The sequence below is a fragment of the Nomia melanderi genome, unplaced genomic scaffold (genome assembly GCF_051020985.1).
Source record: "Nomia melanderi isolate GNS246 unplaced genomic scaffold, iyNomMela1 scaffold0322, whole genome shotgun sequence".
Classification (NCBI taxonomy): domain Eukaryota; kingdom Metazoa; phylum Arthropoda; class Insecta; order Hymenoptera; family Halictidae; genus Nomia; species Nomia melanderi.
In genome coordinates this window covers 20,336-42,100 of record NW_027475437.1, presented here as the reverse complement: position 1 = coordinate 42,100, position 21,765 = coordinate 20,336, and the positions used below count along the sequence as shown (strand labels likewise).

Below are 21,765 nucleotides of genomic sequence, written 5' to 3'. Positions count from 1 at the left end.
TTATAGCACCCGAGATATCACCAGATATGTATTGGATTTTTCCCTGACCCTGAGTGTCCGGCCCCATGAGACGGTGGTTGTCTCGGCCCCTGGTGGTCCGAGGTCGTTCCCGCTGCACAGATTCATGCGGCAGCGCCTCCTGCAGATAATTCACTTTGGTTTATTGCGCTATCTCTAATAGCACCCGAGATATCACCAGATATATATTGGATTTTTCCCTGACCCTGAGTGTCCGGCCCCATGAGACGGTGGTTCTCTCGGCCCCTTGTGGTCCGAGGTCGTTCCCGCTGCACAGATGCATGCGCCAGGGCCTCCTGGAGATAATTCACTTTGGTTTATTGCGCTATCTCTTATAGCACCCGAGATATCACAAGATATATATTGGATTTTTCCCTGACCCTGAGTGTCCGGCACCATGAGACGGTGGTTGTCTCGGCCCCTGGTGGTCCCAGGTCGTACCTGCTGCACAGATTCATGCGCCAGGGCCTCCTGCAGATAATTCACTTTGGTTTATTGCGCTATCTCTAATAGCACCCGAGATATCACCAGATATATATTGGATTTTTCCCTGACCCTGAGTGTCCGGCCCCATGAGACGGTGGATGTCTCGGCCCCTGGTGGTCCGAGGTCGTTCCCGCTGAACAGATTCATGCGCCAGGGCCTCCTGCTGATAATTCACTTTGGTTTATTGCTCTATCTCTTATTGCACCCGAGATATCACCAGATATATATTGGATTTTTCCCTGACCCTGAGTGTCCGGCACCATGTGTCGGTGGTTTTCTCGGCCCCTGGTGGTCCCAGGTCGTTCCCGCTGCTTACATTCATGCGCCAGGGCCCCCTGCAGATAGTTCACTTTGGTTTAGTGCGCTATCTGTAATAGCACCCGAGATATCACCAGATATATATTGGATTTTACCCTGACCCTAACAGTCCGGCCCCATGAGACGATGATTTTCTCGGCCCCTGGTAGTCCGAGGTTCTTCCTGCAGCACAGATTCATGCGCAAGGGCCTCCTACGGACAATGCACTTCGAATCACTGCGCTATCTGTAATAGCACCCGAGATATCACCAGATGTATATTGGATTTTCCCCTGTCCCTGAGTGTCCGGCCCCATGAGACGGTGGTTTTCTCTGCCCCTGGTGGTGCGAGGTCGTTCCTGCTGCACAGGTTCATGCGCCAGGGCCCCATGCAGATAATTCACTTTGGTTTATTGCGCTATCTGTAATTGCACCCGCGATATCACCAGATATATGCTGGATTTTTACATGACCTTGGGTGACGGATACCGAACATCTGTAATTTTCTCGGCCCCTGGTTCTCCGAGGCCGTTCCTGCTGCCCAGATTCATGCGCAAGGGCCTCATACGGACAATGCACTTTGGTTTATTGCGTTATCTCTAATAACACCCGAGATAACACCAGATATATATTGGATTTTACCCTGACCCTGACAGTCCGGCCCCATGAGTCGGTGGTTTTCTCGGGCCCAGGTTGTCTAAGTTCGTTCCCGCTGCACAGATTCATGCGCAAGGGCCTCCTACGGACAATGCACTTTTGTTTATTGCTCTATCTCTAATAGCACCCGAGATATCACCAGATATATGCTGGATTTTCACATGACCTTGGGTGTCCGGCCCCATGCGTCGGTGGTTTTCTCGACCCCTGGTGGTCCGAGGTCGATCCCGCTGCACCCATTCATGCGCGAGGGCCTCCTCCAGACAATGCACGTTGATTTATTGCGCTATCTCTAATACCACCCGAGATATCACCAGATATACGCTGGATTTTTACATGACCTTGGTTGACGGATTCCGAATATCTGTAATTTTCTCGGCCCCTGGTGGACCGAGGTCGTTCCCGCTGCACAGACTCATGCGCCAGGGCCCCATGCAAATAATTCACTTTGGTTTATTGCGCTATCTGTAATTGCACCCGAGATATCACCAGATATATGCTGGATTTTTACATGACCTTGGATGACGGATTCCGAATATCTGCAATTTTCGTGGCCCCTGGTGGTCCGAGGTCGTTCCTGCTGCACAGATTGATTCGCCAGTGCCTCCTACAGACAATGCACTTTGATTTACTGCGCTATATCTAATAGCACCCGAGATATCACCAGATATATATTGGATTTTTCCCTTACCCTGACAGTACGGCCCCATGAGACGGTGGTTTTCTCGGGCCCTGGTGGTCCGAGGTCGTTCCCGCTGCACAGATTCATGCGCCAGGGCCTCCTGCAGACAATGCACTTTGATATATCGCGCTTTCTCTAATAGCACCCGAGATATCATCAGATACATCCTGGATTTTTCCCTGACCATGACAGTCCGGCCACATGAGACGGTGATTTTCTCGGACCCTGGTGATCCGAGGTCGTTCCCACTGCACAGATTCATGCGCCAGGGTCTCCTGCAGATAATTCACTTTGGTTTATTGCGCTATCTCTAATAGCACCCGAGATATCACCAAATATATATTGGATTTTACCCTGACCCTAACAGTCCGGCCCCATGAGACGATGATTTTCTCGGCCCCTGGTGGTCCGAGGTCGTTCCCGCTGCACAGATTCATGGGCCAGGGCCTCCTACCGACAATGCATGCATATATGCATATATAAAGCTAATAAAATTATGTAAAACTACATAAAACTCTATAAAACTATATAACACTATAAAAAACAATATAAAACTGTATAAAACGGTATAAAACTATATAAAACTAACAAAACTATATAAAACTATTTAAAACTATATAAAACTAACACAACCATATAAAACTATATAAAACTACATAAAACTATACAAAACTATACAAAACTGTATAAAACTATATAAAACAATATAAAGCTATACAAAATTATATAAAACTATGTAAAACTATATAAACCTATACAAAACTATATAAAACTGTATAAAACTATATGAAACTAACAAAACTATATAAAACTATATGAAATTATATAAAACTATATAAAACCATATAAAACTAAATAAAACCATATAAAACTATATAAAACTAACAAAACTATATAAACCTATATAAAACTCTATAGAACTGTATAAAACTATATAAAACTATACAAAACTATATAAAACTGTATAAAACTATATGAAAATATATAAAGCTATATAAAACTATGTACAACTATATAGTACTATATAAAAGTGTATAACACTATATAAAATTATATAAAGCTATATAAAACTATATATATCTATATAAAACTAAATAAAGCTATATAAAACTGTAAGGAACTATATAAAACTATATAAAACTATATAAGAATATATAAAACTGTATGGAACTGTATAAACTATATCAACTATATAAAACTATATCAAAGTATATAAAACTAATCAAAGCTGTATAAAACTAAATAAAACTATATAAAGCTATATAAAAGTATGTAGAACTATATACAGCTATATAAAACTGTATAAAACTATATAAAAACATATAAAACTATATAAAACTATATAAAACTAACAAAACTATATAAACCTATATAAAAATCTATAGAACTGTGTAAAACTATATAAAACTATACAAAACTATATAAAACTGTATAAAACTCTATAAAACTATATAAACCAATATAAAACTATATTAAGCTTTATAAAACTGTAAGAAACTATATAAAACTATATAAAACTAGCAAAACTATATAAAACTATACAAATCTATATAAAACATTATATAACAATATAAAACTATATAAAACTATATAAAACTATATAAAACTATATAAAGCTATATAAAACTATATAAAACTGTGTAAATCTAATAAAACTATATAAAACCTTATAAATCTATAGAAAACTATATAAAACTATATAAAACTATATAAAACTATCTAAAACTATATAAAGCTATATAAAACTATGTAAAAGTATATGAAACTACATAAAACTATATAAAGCTATGTAAAACTATATAAAACTATATAAAACTATACAAAACTATATAAAATTACTAAAACTATATAAAACTATATAAAACGATATAAAACTGTATAAAACTATATAAAACTATATAAAACTATATGAAACTATCTAAAACTGTATAAAGCTATATAAAACTATGTAAAAGTATATGAAACTACATAAAACTATATAAAACTATACAAGACTATATAAAACTATATAAAACTATATAAAACTATGTAAAACTGTATAGAACTGTGTAAATCTACATAAAACTAAGGAAAACTATACAAAACTATATAAAAATATAAAAAACGATATAAAAATATATAAAACTATGTGAAACTAATGAAACTATGTAAAACTCTATAAACCTGTATTAAACTATATAAAACTATAAAAAACTATATAAAACTATATAAAACTATATAAATCTATATAAAACTATGTAAAACTAATCAAACTATATTAAACTACATAAAACTGTATAAAACTAAATAAAACTATATAAAACTATGTAAAACTAATAAAACTACATGGAAATATACCAAAGTATATGAAACTACTAAAACTATATAAAACTATATAAAACTATATAAAACTGTATAAAACTATATAAAACCACACAAAACTTCACAATAATATATATAACTGCATAGCACAATGTAAAAGGTGAAATACAATAAAAAGGAATACAAAACAATGTAAAACGGCGTAAAACAACATAATACTATAGAAACATGTATAATACTACTTAAAACTGTATAAAATAACATAGAACTATAATATACTATACAATACTGTATAAAACTGTATAAAATTATAGAAAACTCGCAAAACACAGTTCCAGATCGCTTCTCGGCATTATGTTTAATATCTACGTGTGCTCGCATAACACGGATCCAGATCGCCGCTCGGCATTATGGCAAAGATCGAAGTTTAGTCGCATAACACACATCCAGATCGCTTCTCGGCCTTAAGGCTAAGATCAAAGTGTACTCGCTTAACACATATCCAGACGGCTTCTCGGCCTTATGGCTAACATCAAAGTGTACTCACATAACACACATCCAGGTCGCTTCTCGGCCATATGACCAAGATCAATGTGTACTCGCATAGCACACATCCAGATCGCTTCTCGGCATTGTGGCTAGGATCAAAGTGTACTCGCATATCACACGTCCAGGTCGCTTCACGGTCTTATGGCTCAGATCAAACTGTAGTCGAATAACCCAAATCCAGATCGCTTCTCGGCCTCATAGCTAAGATCAAAGTGTACTCGCATGACACATCTACAGATCGCTTCTCGGCCTTATGGCTAAGATCAAAGTGTACTCGAAAAAACCGTATCCAGTTAGCTTCTCGGCCTTATGGCTAAGATCAAAGTGTACTCGCATAACCCAAATCCAGTTCGCTACTCGGCCTTATGCCTAAGATGAAAGTCTACTCGCATGACACACATCCAGATCGCTTGTCGGCTGTATGGCTAAGATCAATGTGTACACGAATAACCCAAATCCAGATCGCTTCTCGGCCTTATCGCTAAGATCAAAGTGTACTCGAATAACCGACATCCAGATCGATTTTTGACCTTATGGCTAAGATCAAAGTGTACTCGAATAACCCAAATCCAGATCGCTTTTCCGCCTTATGGTTAAGACCAGAGTGTACACGAATTAACCAAATCCAGATCGCTGCTCGGATGTATGGCTAAGATCAAAGTGTTCTCGCATAACACACATCCAGATCGCTTGTCGGCTGTATGGCTAAGATCAATGTGTACACGAATAACCCAAATCCAGATCGCTTCTCGGCCTTATCGCTAAGATCAAAGTGTACTCGAATAACCGACATCCAGATCGATTTTTGACCTTATGGCTAAGATCAAAGTGTACTCGAATAACCCAAATCCAGATCGCTTTTCCGCCTTATGGTTAAGACCAGAGTGTACACGAATTAACCAAATCCAGATCGCTGCTCGGCTGTATGGCTAAGATCAAAGTGTACTCGCATAACACACATCCAGAACGCTTCTCGCCCTTATGGCTAACATCAAAGTGTACTCGAATAAATCAAATCCAGATCGCTTTTCGGCTTTATGACTAAGGTCAAAGTGTACTCTCATAATACACCTCCAGATCGCCTCTCGGCCTTATGGCTAAGATCAAAGTGTACTCGCACAACAGACATCCACATCGCTTTTCGGCCTTATAGCGAAGATCAAATTGTACTCGCATAACCCAAATCCAGATCGCTTCTAGGCCTTATGGCTAATAAGGCTTATATAGTTTTATATAGTTTTATAAGGTTTCATATTGTTTTCTTAGTTTTATATAGGTATATATAGTTTTATATAGAGTTATACAGTTTTACATAGTTTTATATAGCTTTATATAGTTCTATATAGTTTTATATAGTTGTATATAGTTTTAATAGAATTTCATTGTTTCATATGCTTTTATATAGTTTTATATCGTTTTACATCGTTTTATATAGTTTTATGTGGTTTTATATAATTTTTCTTAGTTTTATATAGTTTTATATACTATTATATAGTTTTATACTGTTTTATATAGATTTGCATAGTTTTATATAGTTTTGTATAGTTTCATATAGTTTTATATAGTTTTATATAGTTTTATATAGTTCTATATAGTTTTATACATTTTTATGTAGTTATATATAGTATTGTTTGTTTTATATACTTTTACATGGTTTTATGTTGTTTTACATAGTTTTACATAGTTTTACATAGAATTATTTAGATTTATATAGTTTTATATAGTTTTATATAGTTTTATGTATTTTTATATAGTTTTATTAGTTTTATATAGTTTTATATAGTTTAATATATTTTTATATGGTTTTATATAGTTTTGTATAGTTTTATTTAGTTTTATGAAGTTTTACATAGTTTTATACAGTTTTATATCGTTTTATATAGTTTTATATAGTTTTAGTAATTTCATATAGTTTTGTATAGTTATATATAGTTTTATATAGTTTTATATAGTTTTATATAATTTTCCTTAGTTTTATGTAGATTTACATAGTTTTATATAGTTTTAGATAGTTTCATATAGTTTTATTAGTTTTAGATAGTTTTATATAGTTTTATATACATTCATATAGTTGTATATAGATTTATTAATTTTATGTAGTTTTATGTAGTTTTATAGAATTTTACTTAGTTTTATATAGATTTATTAGTTTTATATGGATTTCTATAGTTTTATACAGTTTTATAGAGTTTTACAGAGTTTTATAATGTTTTATACAGTTTTGTTAGTTTTCCATAGTTTTATATAGTTTCATATAGATATATATAGTTTCTTATAGTTTTATTAGTTTCATTAGTTTGATATAGTTTTATACAGTTTCATATAGTTTTATATAGATTTACATAGCTTTACATACTTTTATATATTTTTATTAGTTTTACAAAGCTTTATATAGTTTTATATAACTCTATATAATTTTATATTGTTTTGTATAGTTTTATATAGTTTAATATAGTTTTATATTGTTTTATATAGTTTTATATAGTTCTATGTAGTTTTAAATAATTTTATATAGTTCTATATTTTTGTATTTTTGTTTATACATTTCTATTGGTTCCATATAGTTTTATATGGCTTTATAACGTTTTATATAGGTTTTTACAGTTTTATATAGTTTTATACAGCTTTACATTGATTTATGTTGTTTTATACTGTTTTATATAAGTTAATCGATTTATATAGTTTTATTTTAGTTTTATAGAGTTTTATATAGTTTTATATAGATTGATATTGTTTTATGTAGTTTTATATAATTAAAATATGGTTATAATAGATTTCTATAGCTTTAAATAGTTTTATATAATCGTATATTGTTTTCATAGTTTTATTAGTGGTATTCTTTTTATGAGAGGCGATCTGGATGTGTGTAATGAGAGTACACTTTGATCTTAGCCATAAGGCCGAGAAGCGATCTGTATTTGGGTTATTCGAGTACACAGTGATGTTAGCCATAAGGCCGGTAAGCGATCTGGATTAGTGTTATGCGAAAACACTTTGCTCTTAGCCTTAACGCCGAGAAGCAATCTGGATATGGATTATGTGAGGAAACTTTCATCTTAGCCATAAGGCCGAGAAGCGATCTGGATTTGGGTTATGCGGGTGCACTTGATCTTAGCCATACCGTCGAGCAGAGATCTGCATTTGAGTTATTCGTGTACAATTTGATCTTAGCCGTAATGCCGAGAAGCGTTCTGCATGTGTGTTATGCGAGTACACTCTGATCTTAGCCATACGGCCGAGCAGCGATCTGGATTAGGGTTATTCGTGTACACTTTGATCTTGGCCATAAGGCCCAGAAGCGTTCTGGATGTGTGTTATGCGAATACACTTTGCTCTTAGCCATAAGGCCGAGAAGCGATCTGGATGCGTTTTATGCGTGTACACTTTTATCTTAGTTATAAGGCCGAGAAGCGATGTGGATTCGGGTTATTCGGGTAAACTTTGATCTTAGCCATAAGCCCGTGAAGCGTTCTGTATGTGTGTTATTCCAGTACACTATTACCTTAGCCATAATGCCGAGAAGCGATCTGGATTTGGGGTAATCGAGTACACTTTGATCTTTGCCATATGGCCGAGAAGCGATCTGGATTTGGGTTATTCGCGTACACTTTGATCTTAGCCATAAGCCCGTAAAGCGTTCTGGATGTTTGTTATGCGAGTACACTTTGATCTTAGCCATAAGCCCGTGAAGCGTTCTGTATGTGTGTTATTCGAGTACACTATTACCTTAGCCATAAGGCCGAGAAGCGTCCTGGATTAGGGTTATGCGAGTACACTTTGCTCTTAGCCATACGGCAGAGCAGCGATCTGAATGTGTGTTGGGCGAGTACACTTTGATCTTAGCCATAAGGCGGAGCAGCGATCTGGATGTGTGTTATGCGAGTACAGTTTGATGTTAGCCATAAGGGCGAGAAGTGATCTGGATGTGTGTTATGCTAGTACGCTCTTATCTTAGCCATACGGCCGAGAAGCGATCTGGATTTGGGTTATTCGAGTACACTTTGAACTTCGCCATAAGGCCGAGAAGCGATCTGGATGTGTGTCATGCGAGTATACTTTGATCTTAGGCATGAGGCCGAGAATCGATATGGATGTTTGTTATGCGAGTACAATCTGATCTTATCCGTAAGGCCGAGAATCGATCTGGATGTTTGTCGTGTGAGTACACTTTGAGCTTACCCATAAGGCCGAGAAGCGATCTGGATGTGTGTTATGCGATTACACTTTGATCTTAGCCATACGGCCGAGAAAGGATCTAGATATGTGTTATGCGAGTATACTTTGACCTTAGCCATAAACCAGTGAAGCGATCTGGATGTCTGTTATGCGAGTACACTTTGTACTTAGCCATAAGGCCGAGAAGCGATGTGAATGTGTGTTATGCGAGTACACTTTGTTCTTAGTCATAAGGCCGAGAAGTGATCTGCAGGTGTGTTATGCGAGTACACTTTGATCTTACCCATAAGGCAGAGCAGCGATTTGGATATGGGTTAATCGACTACCCTTTGATCTTTTCTATAAGGCCGAGAAGCGATCTGGATGTGTGTCATGTGAGTACACTTTGATGTTAGGCATAAGGCCAGGGAGCGATCTGGATTTGGGTCATTCGGGTACACTTTGATCCTAGCCATAAGGCGGAGAAGCGATCTGGTTGTGTGTTATGCAAGTACACTTTGATCTTACCCATAAGGCAGTGCAGCGATTTGGATATGGGTAAATCGAATCCACTTTGATCTTATTCATGAGTCCGTGAAGCGTCCTGGATGTGTGTAATGCGAGTACACTTTGATCTTACCCATAAGGCCGAGCAGCGATTTGGATATGGGTTAATCGACTACACTTTGATCTTTTCTATAAGGCCGAGAAGCGATCTGGATGTGTGTCATGTGAGTACACTTTAATCTTACCCATAAGACTGAGAAGGGATCTGGATGTGTGTTATGCGATTACACTTTGATCTTAGCCATACAGCCGAGAACCGATCTGGATTTGTTTTATGCGAGTATACTTTGACCTTAGCCATAAACCAGTGAAGCGATCTGGATGTGTGTTATGCGAGTACACTTTGATCTTAGCCATAAGGCCGAGAAGCGATCTCGATGTGGTTTATACGAGTACATTTTTGTCTTAGCCATAAGGCCGAGAAGCGATCTGTATGTGTGTTATAAGGCGTTTATTTCAGAACATGTTCCCCCGGCCTTACATGCTTCGGCCGGGGTGGATACATAGTAGCGCCTTTATGGCGATGGCTAATTAATATATTAATTTTAGTTATGATAAAAGTTATCTAGAACCGCCTAGTTGCGGCCTTGGCTATATCGCATATAGATACATACAAGTAGATAGCTGAGTAGGCAAATAAACATAAATTAAAATAAAAGAATACGTTAAAATAATAAATAAATAAATAGATACATATAGATTAAGATTAGCGAATACAATAGAAATAACATAAATAAATAAATAAATAAATAAATAAATAAATAAATAAATAAATAAATAAATAAATACATAAGTAAATGAATAAATAAATAAATGAATAAATAAATAAATCAATAAATGAATAAATAAATAAATGACTAAATGAATAAATGAATAAATGAATAAAGGAATAAATGAATAAATGAATAAATGACTAAATGACTAAATGACTAAATGACTAAATGACTAAATGACTAAATGACTAAATGACTAAATGACTAAATGACTAAATGACTAAATGACTAAATGACTAAATGACTAAATGACTAAATGACTAAATGACTAAATGACTAAATGACTAAATGACTAAATGACTAAATGACTAAATGACTAAATGACTAAATGACTAAATGACTAAATGACTAAATGTCTAAATGACTAAATGACTAAATGACTAAATGACTAAATGACTAAATGACTAAATGACTAAATGACTAAATGAATAAATGAATAGATGAATAGATGAATAGATGAATAGATGAATAGATGAATAAATGAATAAATGACTAAATGACTAAATGACTAAATGAATAGATGAATAGATGAATGAATGAATAGATGAATGAATGAATAAATGAATAAATGAATGAATGAATAAATGAATAAATGAATAAATGAATAAATGAATAAATGAATAAATGAATAAATGAATAAATGAATAAATGAATAAATGAATAAATGAATAAATGAATAAATGAATAAATGAATAAATGAATAAATGAATAAATGAATAAATGAATAAATGAATAAATGAATAAATGAATAAATGAATAAATGAATAAATGAATAAATGAATAAATGAATAAATGAATAAATGAATAAATGAATAAATGAATAAATGAATAAATGAATAAATGAATAAATGAATAAATGAATAAATGAATAAATGAATAAATGAATAAATGAATAAATGAATAAATGAATAAATGAATAAATGAATAAATGAATAAATGAATAAATGAATAAATGAATAAATGAATAAATGAATAAATGAATAAATGAATAAATGAATAAATGAATAAATGAATAAATGAATAAATGAATAAATGAATAAATGAATAAATGAATAAATGAATAAATGAATAAATGAATAAATGAATAAATGAATAAATGAATAAATGAATAAATGAATAAATGAATAAATGAATAAATGAATAAATGAATAAATGAATAAATGAATAAATGAATAAATGAATAAATGAATAAATGAATAAATGAATAAATGAATAAATGAATAAATGAATAAATGAATAAATGAATAAATGAATAAATGAATAAATGAATAAATGAATAAATGAATAAATGAATAAATGAATAAATGAATAAATGAATAAATGAATAAATGAATAAATGAATAAATGAATAATTAGATATATAGTTAAATAAATAGACAAATAAATAAATAAATAAATAAATAAATAAATAAATAGAAAGTTAAATAAATAGACAAATACATAAATAAATAAATAAATAAATAAATAAATGGATAGTTAAATAAATAGACAAATAAATAAATAAATAAATAAATACATAAATAAAGAAATATATAAATAGCTAAAACAATGGACAAATAGGTGGATAAATAAATATGTAAATAGTTAAAACAATAAATAAGTAAATAATAATAAATAGATAAATAAATTGGCAAACACCTGGCTGTTACAGCTGTGGAAGGATAACTGTGCTATAATATGAAATGAATAGAAAGAGTACGAAAGTTGATAGATTAAAAAGAACCAGTGTCCCATCACTAGTAAAATAAGAAAACTAAAGATTGATAAAAAGCGGTTAAGTAATGTCAAAAGTCGATAAATAAAACAGAAGAAAAGTAGTAGTTTAATTAAAACAAATAATAATAGATAGCATAAAAAAGAGAGAAGCAAGAATTAAAATAGATAGTTAAAAGATTAAGAGGGATAGTTGAAAATATTAAAAGCAAAGTGCATAAGTATAGGTTGTTAGTTAAAATTCCATAGTTATTAAAATAATAAAATATAGCGCACAGACACTTGGTTAATGGTTAGGTATCAACTTTTGTACTTACCCTATCGCTGCCTCCGCCTGCTGCTCCTCTACCTAAGTCGGGGGAGTTGACCCCCGCAGTTCTTAAATGGGTCGGCCTGGATCAGGGGCCGGGACATCCTCAGTGAGGGCCTCGCGATACTGGCGAACTCCCGAGACGTGCTCCACGTAGATATCCCGGCTCCACCGGACAATATCCGACACAATGAGCCGGCGCATCAGAGATGCGTACCGATTACCGATACGCAAAATCTTCAACACCGACTCATTGGCCGGATCCCAGGAGCCGAGGGCACCGACGACGATCGCGGAGACCGCCACCCGATAACCGCGCCCTCCGAGAACGTCGGCCAGGGGCTTTTACTTCTGTATCTTTCGCGCCCTGGCCTCCTCGAATGAAATATATTCGTTCTCGAAGGGCACGGTAACATCGACGATGACGATGCTCCTTGAGGGCTCGTGCCTGACAACGATGTCAGGCCTAAGAGCCCCCAGATCCCCGTCGATGCCCTCGACCGTCCGGTTAACCCTTAATTCCCCTGGGAGCCGGCAGGCCTTAGCGATGCGGGAAACCACCGCATCGTGGCGAAGTTGCCAGGCCGCCGAATGCAGACGACAGTGGCAAAGGACGTGGGGAAGGGATTCGAGCTCCGCCCCACAGCGCCGACAACGCTTATCACCCTCACCCCAGCGTCTTGCCCCGTTAAGAGGCAAGACGTCAAGACGAGCTCGGTGAATGAAGCGCCAATCGGCGAAGCGGGTGAAGTTGCCGCCGCGGAGGAAGTGGTTTGAAGCACCACTCCGCGACGACACCCCGAATACCTTCCCCTGGTCCTTCTTACGCTGAAGGCGTTGGTGGTAATATTCTACCACTGTCATCCGCAATCGGCGAATCATCTGGACCCTCGCCACGGGCGGGACAATGGTCTCCCGATCGCGAGAACCACTGAGCGTAATCGCGAGCTCAGATCTCTCCTCGCTCCACTGCCAACGCAATCCGAGCAGGTCCCGACTCCTGCGTGCCGCGTTCCGTGCCCTCGACCACAGCGAAGAAATGTCCCCCCCGTCCCTGGCGAAGTACCCCTTCAGCGAACCAGAGTGGTACTCGGCCAGGTCATTGTTCGACGGGTTGGTATGGCCGATTTTCCTGGCTACAGCCTCGCGCAGCGAGTTCCAGTTCAACTCCCTGACCACCGCATCATCCGCCGTCAAAAGACTGGCCCGCTGCGGGAGGTTGAGCCAGGACTTGGCCATACGTCGAATCTCTTTGTCGACAGTAATTAAGGGACGTTTCTCCGCGTGGGCTCCCCGCAGGTAGAAGTCGAGGCGTGGCAGTATAAAAGCTGCCACGGTCTCGGCCTTCTGCCACGGGACCAAGAGGGAACGGTCGACGGCCTGCAGGTCCTGGACCAGCTCTTCGATCGTCAACAGTGGGGTTTAACGGACCTGAAACCTTGTGGGAACGCCCAGGTGTTCGTAGGTCTTACCGGCTGCCAGGGCGCGCATTTCCTGACCCTGGATGGTGAAGCGAGTGGACGGATCTCGCGCGGCCCCCTACCACGATGGTGGAGGGTCGCGCATTTTGCGGGATTAAACTGCAATCCGATGCCACTCGCCGCAGCATCCACTGCCTTTAGCAGCGTTTCCATACCCTCCGGGGTGTCGGCGATCAACGCGAGATCGTCCGCGTACGCCAGGACACTGTGCCGATGGCCGTGCAGCGTGTAACCCGCCGAGGTCCCAGTAGGTCCAACCACGCCACCACTGCCTGACGCCGCCACCTGCGAGCGTCTGTAAGGGCCCCCTGCAGCACGAAGTTATGTTCATAACACCCCTCGTACGGCAAGAAGCCCTTTTGCGCGGGACTTAGGCGCTTGTTCTGGACCGACCACGCGACGAGACGGTCAGCCAGAACAGCGGCGGAGAGCTTCGGGGTCGTGTCAGATATGGCCAGCGGTCGCCAGTTTTGACAGGTCGTGGCTATCGCCCTTTTTGTGCACAAGCACAGTGTTGGAAATTTTCCAACACGAGGGGACCGACTCCAGACGAAGACACAAATTGAACAATGAGGTCAGCAAATGTGACCCCGGATCTGCCCTTTTTAGATCATTGTAAGTTAGACCGTCGGGACCGGGCGCAGAGTTTGTCATACGCCTGATCCGACGATCTACCTCACTCATTTTTAAGAGCTTCACCAAGGCCACATTGCTGGCCTCGTCTGGAGCCTCGATGGAAGGCGGGGGAGGCCTAGCTCCCAGGTTCCCCGCCGGTAAGTACATGTTGAGAAAATACTCATGTACCCTGTCCTTAGGCACTTTGCAGTGCAAGGACGGGCCCATGAGCACCTCCTGAACAGCACGCCGGCGGTTCTGCCTGAAGAGCCGTTGTATCCGCGTAGCCTCCCTTACCTGGTCTCCCCGCGTTGGTCCACCTGCCAACACAGGACGATCGCGGTGACCGTTCGAACCGCGAGCCGCTTGGTCGCCCGACACGCCCCTAGCTCTCGCAAGCCGTTGGGGCCTATCCGTCCCGCCTCCTCTCGTGGTCGGTCCCCCGACTCTGAAGCCCTGCAGGTATGCTGCGATTTCCCTCGCAACATCCTCCAGCTGCTCCAGGGAGCCAGCGTTCTGCGCAATGCCGATCAGCAACTCTCTCTCCGAAGGAAACGCTTCCCCAACCAAAGGCCGGATGGCGCCCCTTCTTCGAGAGGAATGCCCGGATGCCGCAGGACGCCTGGGCTCACGAGGTCCCGAGGCACGCGAGGGTGCGGTCGTTCTGCGACTTCTCGCAGGTGCGATCGCCTCCGTCGCGGAGGCAGGAGCACCCCTCACGGTTACATCAACGGTGACGGGCCTCCGATTATTCCTCCCCGCGCGATTTAAAACTACCCCTTCCCGCAAAGTAAAAAGGGAGCCGGGGGCACTACGTGGGACACTCGGGAGTAGCGAAAGGCTAAACGATGTTACGCTACTCACCGAGGGCGCCCCGGAGCACCCTGCTCCAGGCCGATGCGCGTTATTGTGCGCGGCGCTGTTGTTGTTGTTGCTGCTGCTGCTGCTGCCCGGTGGCGGCCGGGCGGGGGACTTTTCTCGCGGTGGTAGAGGAGGCGTCGTCGTCCTCTTCTCTGGCGGCAGCGGCTGCGCCTCCTCTTCGGACGACGAGCTCGACAACAGGATCCCGCGGTGGTGGCGTCGGCGGGATCCAGCGGCGATTCGCCACGGCTCCGGTGATGATTCCGGGGTTGCGGCTGCCCCGGCCGGCTGTGGCACCTCCACCTCTTCGATGGGTGGGAGGAGCGGGGCCGCTGGAGATGGTGGTAGCGGCCTGGCTACCATCGCTCCTCCTACAATAGGCAGGGGGGTCATTATCGGATGGTCGGCGGCGTCCTGGGGCTACGGTGCTTCCTCAGTGGGGGGCTGCGTCTTGGTGGTGGTGGTGATGGCCCGGGCGGTGTAGGGGTGGCCCTGGTTGCTGTACGCAGCCCCCTTTCCGGCGCGACGTCTATCGGCGAGGGAGGTGACGTGTGGGAAGGGGTGCCCGCTGTGACGGCGGCGTATGATGGCGAAGCCGCTGTCCTTACCCCCGAGGGTTTCCTTTGAGCGGCCCGAGGTGGTGATGGGCCGCTGGAGGGACCCTTCCCTTGAGCCACCGCCCTTGGAGATGGAGTTTGGGCGGTGGGTGTCCCTCCTGATCTCGGGGGCGTTCTTCTGGCTCCGGTCGGAGCCGCTTCCGTCCCCCGTGTGGTGGTGGTGGTTCTTCTGCCCACCTCCACCGGGGCGCTGGCACCCCTCGTACCCCGTGTCACCCGCCCTTGGGTGGTGGTGGGCGGGGTCTTGACGGGTGGGGTCCTCGCTGGAGGGGTGCCAGTCGACCCCCTGGTAGCGGGGGCCGTTCTTCTGCCCGGTGGGGTGAGCCTCGTTGTGGTAGCGGCTGAGGGATCGGAGCCCCTCCCGGTAGCAGGCGCCCTTGCAGCCGGCGGCGATGTCATAGGAGCAGTCGACCCCGATCGCCGCAGCGGGCTGCCGCTCTTATTGACCGGTAGCGTTCCCTTGGGTTTGGTGTAGATTGGTTGTGTGGCGAGGGGTCGGGGGCGCGGGCCGGGCGCTGGTAGTCGGCCCAATGGTGATGGTTAGCGTGGGAGTGCTGGACCGGCTTCAGGGCCGCGCTTTGCCCCCCCCCCCCTAGCCGCCGGTCACGTTGTCGTCGTCTTCGTCGTCGTCCTCGTAGTCCTCGTTGTTGTCCCCGTCGTAGTTGCAGATGTTTTAGCTGTTGCCGTTGTTGTTGCCGCTGCCGCCATTGTGCGCCGCGTCGTGCAGGTGGTGATTGCCGTCCCCGTTGAATCCCTCGTCGTAGAAAGGGTGTGGGTGGGCGGCTACGTCGCGGCGCACGTCGTTTGCGGGGGCGGGGACTGGGCCGCCAAATTGGCAGCAGCTAACGCAACAGCGCGCGGTTCTACGGAGGCGAATAACGCGGAACTCCCCCGACGAGAGGTGTTGCTCGAACCGGTCGAACCTGTCACGGGAACTGTACAAGTCCCACACGGATTGTTCTGTTGGTCGGATTTGTGTAAAAAGTCGCGGTGCAGCCTCTCCACCTTGATAGGATACCTCCCATCGCCGGTGAAGCTGCACTCACGACACTTGTACGTCAATACAACGCCCGGATGATGTTTCCGGGCGTGCTTTGTCAAATCCGTGTGGGACTTGTACACTCCACTCATCCTGATCCCGGGGACACCGAAGCAGGCAGGGCATCGGAACTCCGCCGGGAAGGGAGTCACCAGGGCGAGATTATTACTCCCCTCGGTAGTGCAGGAGGTGACTGACGCACTATCACCGCGGTCCTGCATCGCTCTTAAGACTAAGTCCTACGCTAAGTGAGACAGAAGAAGAGACAGAGTTGCTGTGGCAAATATTTCTAAGTGCCACAGCGAGGCGAAACGGGGAGGATAGACAGAGTGGGAATAACAGAGGAAGAGAAGAGAAAACTAAGTCCAAAGCGACAGAAGGAATACCGCCACGCGCTAACACCCTACTGACTCCGCCGGCACTAAGTCCGGTGTCGAAGACTGCCTGGAAAAATGACAGCCTCCGACGTGGCAGTCGGTAGGGAGACTAACAGGTGACGGTTACGGAGGAGTGCAGCGATCTCGATGGAGGAAGAGCGACGGAATCACCCACTCCACCGAGGACTGCACTAACTAACGGGTGAGTGGAGTCAGCCTCCACGCGGGCGGTGACTGAAGGGAAAAGAAGGAAGTGGAGGCGCCACTCGACTCGGACCTCACGCGTCCCGGTCCGTTGATACACTTCAACGGATGAGAGAGATCGGAGGAGTGGGTGGACGCGTAGGGGTAAGGTAGAGGACTACCGACGATGATTCGAGCACCGCAGACGGCTGGAGACCGGCTGCGTTACCCTCCTCACTGCCGGGGGGATAGAAAGAGAAGAGAGACTCACTCGGCGCAGGAGTCCAGCGATGCAGGAGCTCTCTCCGAGGGGAATAACACCTCGCTCCTGATTCCTGATCCAGCGGAGGTAGACGTGGATCAGGCGAGCCGTCCTTCCCGTCGGGGTTGCCGATGGCCAAGTCCTGGTGGGTCGTAGCGGTGTTGGGTGACCCACGTAGAGGAAGACCAGGGCTGATGGGGTTGGCCTGTGGTGGTTGTTGGCGTCCAAGTAGAGGGCTGGTTGTCCTAGGACCCTCTTAGACCCTCAGTAGACCCTGGTCGTCCTCTCCCTCGGTTGTCCACGGAAGCAGGATGGTGGGCGGCGCAGGTGGTGATGCGCGGGTGATCCTCCCGCGCAGGTGGGCGGCGCAGGTGTACTCCCGCGCAGGCTTGATCCGGTCCCGTGGCGAAGGCACTTTATCACACTTTACCGCACAACACCTCGAGCACTGATCGTGAACAGACCTTGCCGCGCACACGCCCGATCGCAACTCGGCCCGCACTGTTGCGTAGTACCGCGGCGGGTGAATTTACCGAGATTTCGGGACTTCGCGGAGCCAGAATATTAAGGGGCTTACTCTTTGGAGTCCCGAGTCGGTCCAGCAGGTGAAAAAAAATAAGAGCTCTAATTAGCAGCGCTAATTGAGCCGTTTCTGGCGGCACTGCAGTGCCGGACCGACTCACGGCGGAAGTGGAGCGAGCCCTAGCGATCCGCCTGAATCCAAAAATCGCGTTAATTTTCTGACTCCGCGATGCGGAGTGTATCAGATATTAAGCTGATAAGAACAGATAAAAAGCGCTTTATTCACAAAGAATGTTCCCCCAGCCTTACATTGTTTGGCTGGGAGTGGATACATAGTAGCGCCTTTATGGCGAAGGCAAAATAGTTGATATAACTCTATAGCGTCTGTCGCTATTTTCAGATCTCAATCGGCGGTGGCTCTTATCTCATAAACACCTTAGCATTTATATGAATCTAGCAAGAGTCTGAATATGTATATACTAGTGGAAGTAGATAGTTAATCGAATAAATAGCCAAACTAGAATAAATTATATAAATAAATAAATAATAGTAGCGTAGATTAAATAAACAAATATACATAGCATACATAAATATAAACAAGAAAAGAAGAGGCACAGAAATATATATACATAAATAAATAAATAAATAAATAGATAAAATAAATAACCAAACAGAAATAAGCGAGAATAAACATTAAAGATTAAATAAACAAATATACATAATAAATAAATAACAAGTACATAAATAAATAAATAATAAATAATAAATAAATAAATAAATAGATAAATAAATAAACTGGGATAAAAAAATCAGAAATATAAAAAAATTAAAGAAAAATAAAAGAAAGAGTACCAAATTGATGAATAATTAGAACCAGTGTCACATCACTAATTAAGAAATCGTTACCAAATCTCGTAGTTAGTTCAGAAAGAAAAAATAAACAGATATGTAAATAAATATGTAAATAAATAAATATGTAGATGAATAAATATGTACATAGATAAATATGTAAATAAATAAATGTTTACATAAATAAATAAATACGTAAGTAGAATGAAAGAAAAAAGAAAAAAATATGTAACTAAACAGATAAATATATCGTTAGTCAGTATGTTTGAAATGGTTAAGTAAATAGATAAATAAAAACCAGGAAAAGAATATAATTAAATGAGTTAATAACTAAATAAATAAGTAGTTAAATAAACAGAGTAAGATAGATAGAACATTAATAGTTATATAGACGAAATGATAAATAAATGACCATAAGGCCGAGAAGCGAACTCGATGTGTGTTATGAGAGTACACTTTGATCTCAGCCATAAGGCCGAGGAGCGATCTAGATGTGTGTTATGACAGTACACTTTGATCTTACCCATAAGGCCGAGCAGCGATTTGGATATGGGTTAATCGACTACACTTTGATCTTAGCCAGAAGGCCGAGAAGCGATTTGGATGAGTGTTATGGGAGTACAGTTTGATCTTAGCCATAAAGCCGAGGAGCGATCTGGATTTGTGTTATTCCAGTTCACTTTGATCTTAGCCATAAAGCCGAGAATCGATCTGCATTTGTGTTATGCGAGTACACTTTGATCTTAGCCGTAAGGCCATGAAGCGTTCTGGATGTGTGTTATTCGAGTACACTTTTATCTTAGCCATAAGGCCTGGAAGCGATCTGGATGTGTGTTATCCGAGTGTAATTTGATCTTAGCCATAAGGACGAGAAGCGATCTGGAGGTGTGTTATGCGAGTACACTTTGATCTTATCCATAGGGCCGAGAAGCTCTTGGGATGTGTATTATGCGAGTACCCTTTGATCTTAGCCATCAAGCCGAGACGCGATCTGGATGTGTGTTACGCGAGTACACTTTGATCTTAGCCTAACCGCGAGAAGAAATCTGTACGTGTGTTATACGAGTACGATCTTATCTTAGCCATAAGCCGCGAAGCGATCTGGAGTTGGGTTATGCTCGCACACTTTGATCTTAGCCATAATACCGGGAAGCGATCTGGATGTGTGTTTTGCGAGTACCCTTTGATCTTAGTAATAAGGCCCAGAAGCGATTTGGATGTGTGTTATGCGCGTCCACTTTGATCTTAACCATAAGGCCTAGAAGCGATCTGGATATGTCTTATGCGAGTACTCTTTGATCTTAGCCATAAAGCCGAGCAGCGATCTGGATTTGGGTTGTGCGTGTACACTTCGATCTTAGCCTCAAGGCCGAGACGCGATCTGGCTTTGGGTTCTTCGAGTACACTTTCATTTTTGCCATAAACCTGAGAAGCGCTCTTGATGTGTGTTATGAGAGTACACTTTATTCTCAGCCATAAGGCCGACATGCGATCTGGATGTGTGTTATGTGAGTATACATTGATCGTAGCCATAAGGCCGAGAAGCGGTCTGGATTTGGGTTATTCGAGTACACTTTGATCTTAGCCATATGGCCGAGAAGCGATCTGGATTTGGTTTAGTCGAGTACTCTTTGATCTTAGCAATAAGGCCGAGAAGCGATCTGGATGTGTGTTATGCGAGTACACTTTGATCTTAGCCGTAAGGCCATGAAGCGTTCTGGATGTGTGTTATTCGAGTACACTTTTATCTTAGCCATAAGGCCTGGAAGCGATCTGGATGTGTGTTATCCGAGTGTAATTTGATCTTAGCCATAAGGACGAGAAGCGATCTGGAGGTGTGTTATGCGAGTACACTTTGATCTTATCCATAGGGCCGAGAAGCTCTTGGGATGTGTATTATGCGAGTACCCTTTGATCTTAGCCATCAAGCCGAGACGCGATCTGGATGTGTGTTACGCGAGTACACTTTGATCTTAGCCTAACCGCGAGAAGAAATCTGTACGTGTGTTATACGAGTACGATCTTATCTTAGCCATAAGCCGACAAGCGATCTGGAGTTGGGTTATGCTCGCACACTTTGATCTTAGCCATAATACCGGGAAGCGATCTGGATGTGTGTTTTGCGAGTACCCTTTGATCTTAGTAATAAGGCCCAGAAGCGATTTGGATGTGTGTTATGCGCGTCCACTTTGATCTTAACCATAAGGCCTAGAAGCGATCTGGATATGTCTTATGCGAGTACTCTTTGATCTTAGCCATAAAGCCGAGCAGCGATCTGGATTTGGGTTGTGCGTGTACACTTCGATCTTAGCCTCAAGGCCGAGACGCGATCTGGCTTTGGGTTCTTCGAGTACACTTTCATTTTTGCCATAAACCTGAGAAGCGCTCTTGATGTGTGTTATGAGAGTACACTTTATTCTCAGCCATAAGGCCGACATGCGATCTGGATGTG

General features: G+C 41.8%; 1 pseudogene; it reads right to left on the bottom strand.

The window, feature by feature from the left end:
- Positions 1–18,578: 18,578 nt before the first annotated feature.
- LOC143176030 (U2 spliceosomal RNA) lies at positions 18,579–18,759 on the bottom strand (annotated as a pseudogene).
- Between the last annotated feature and the right edge of the window lie 3,006 nt (positions 18,760–21,765).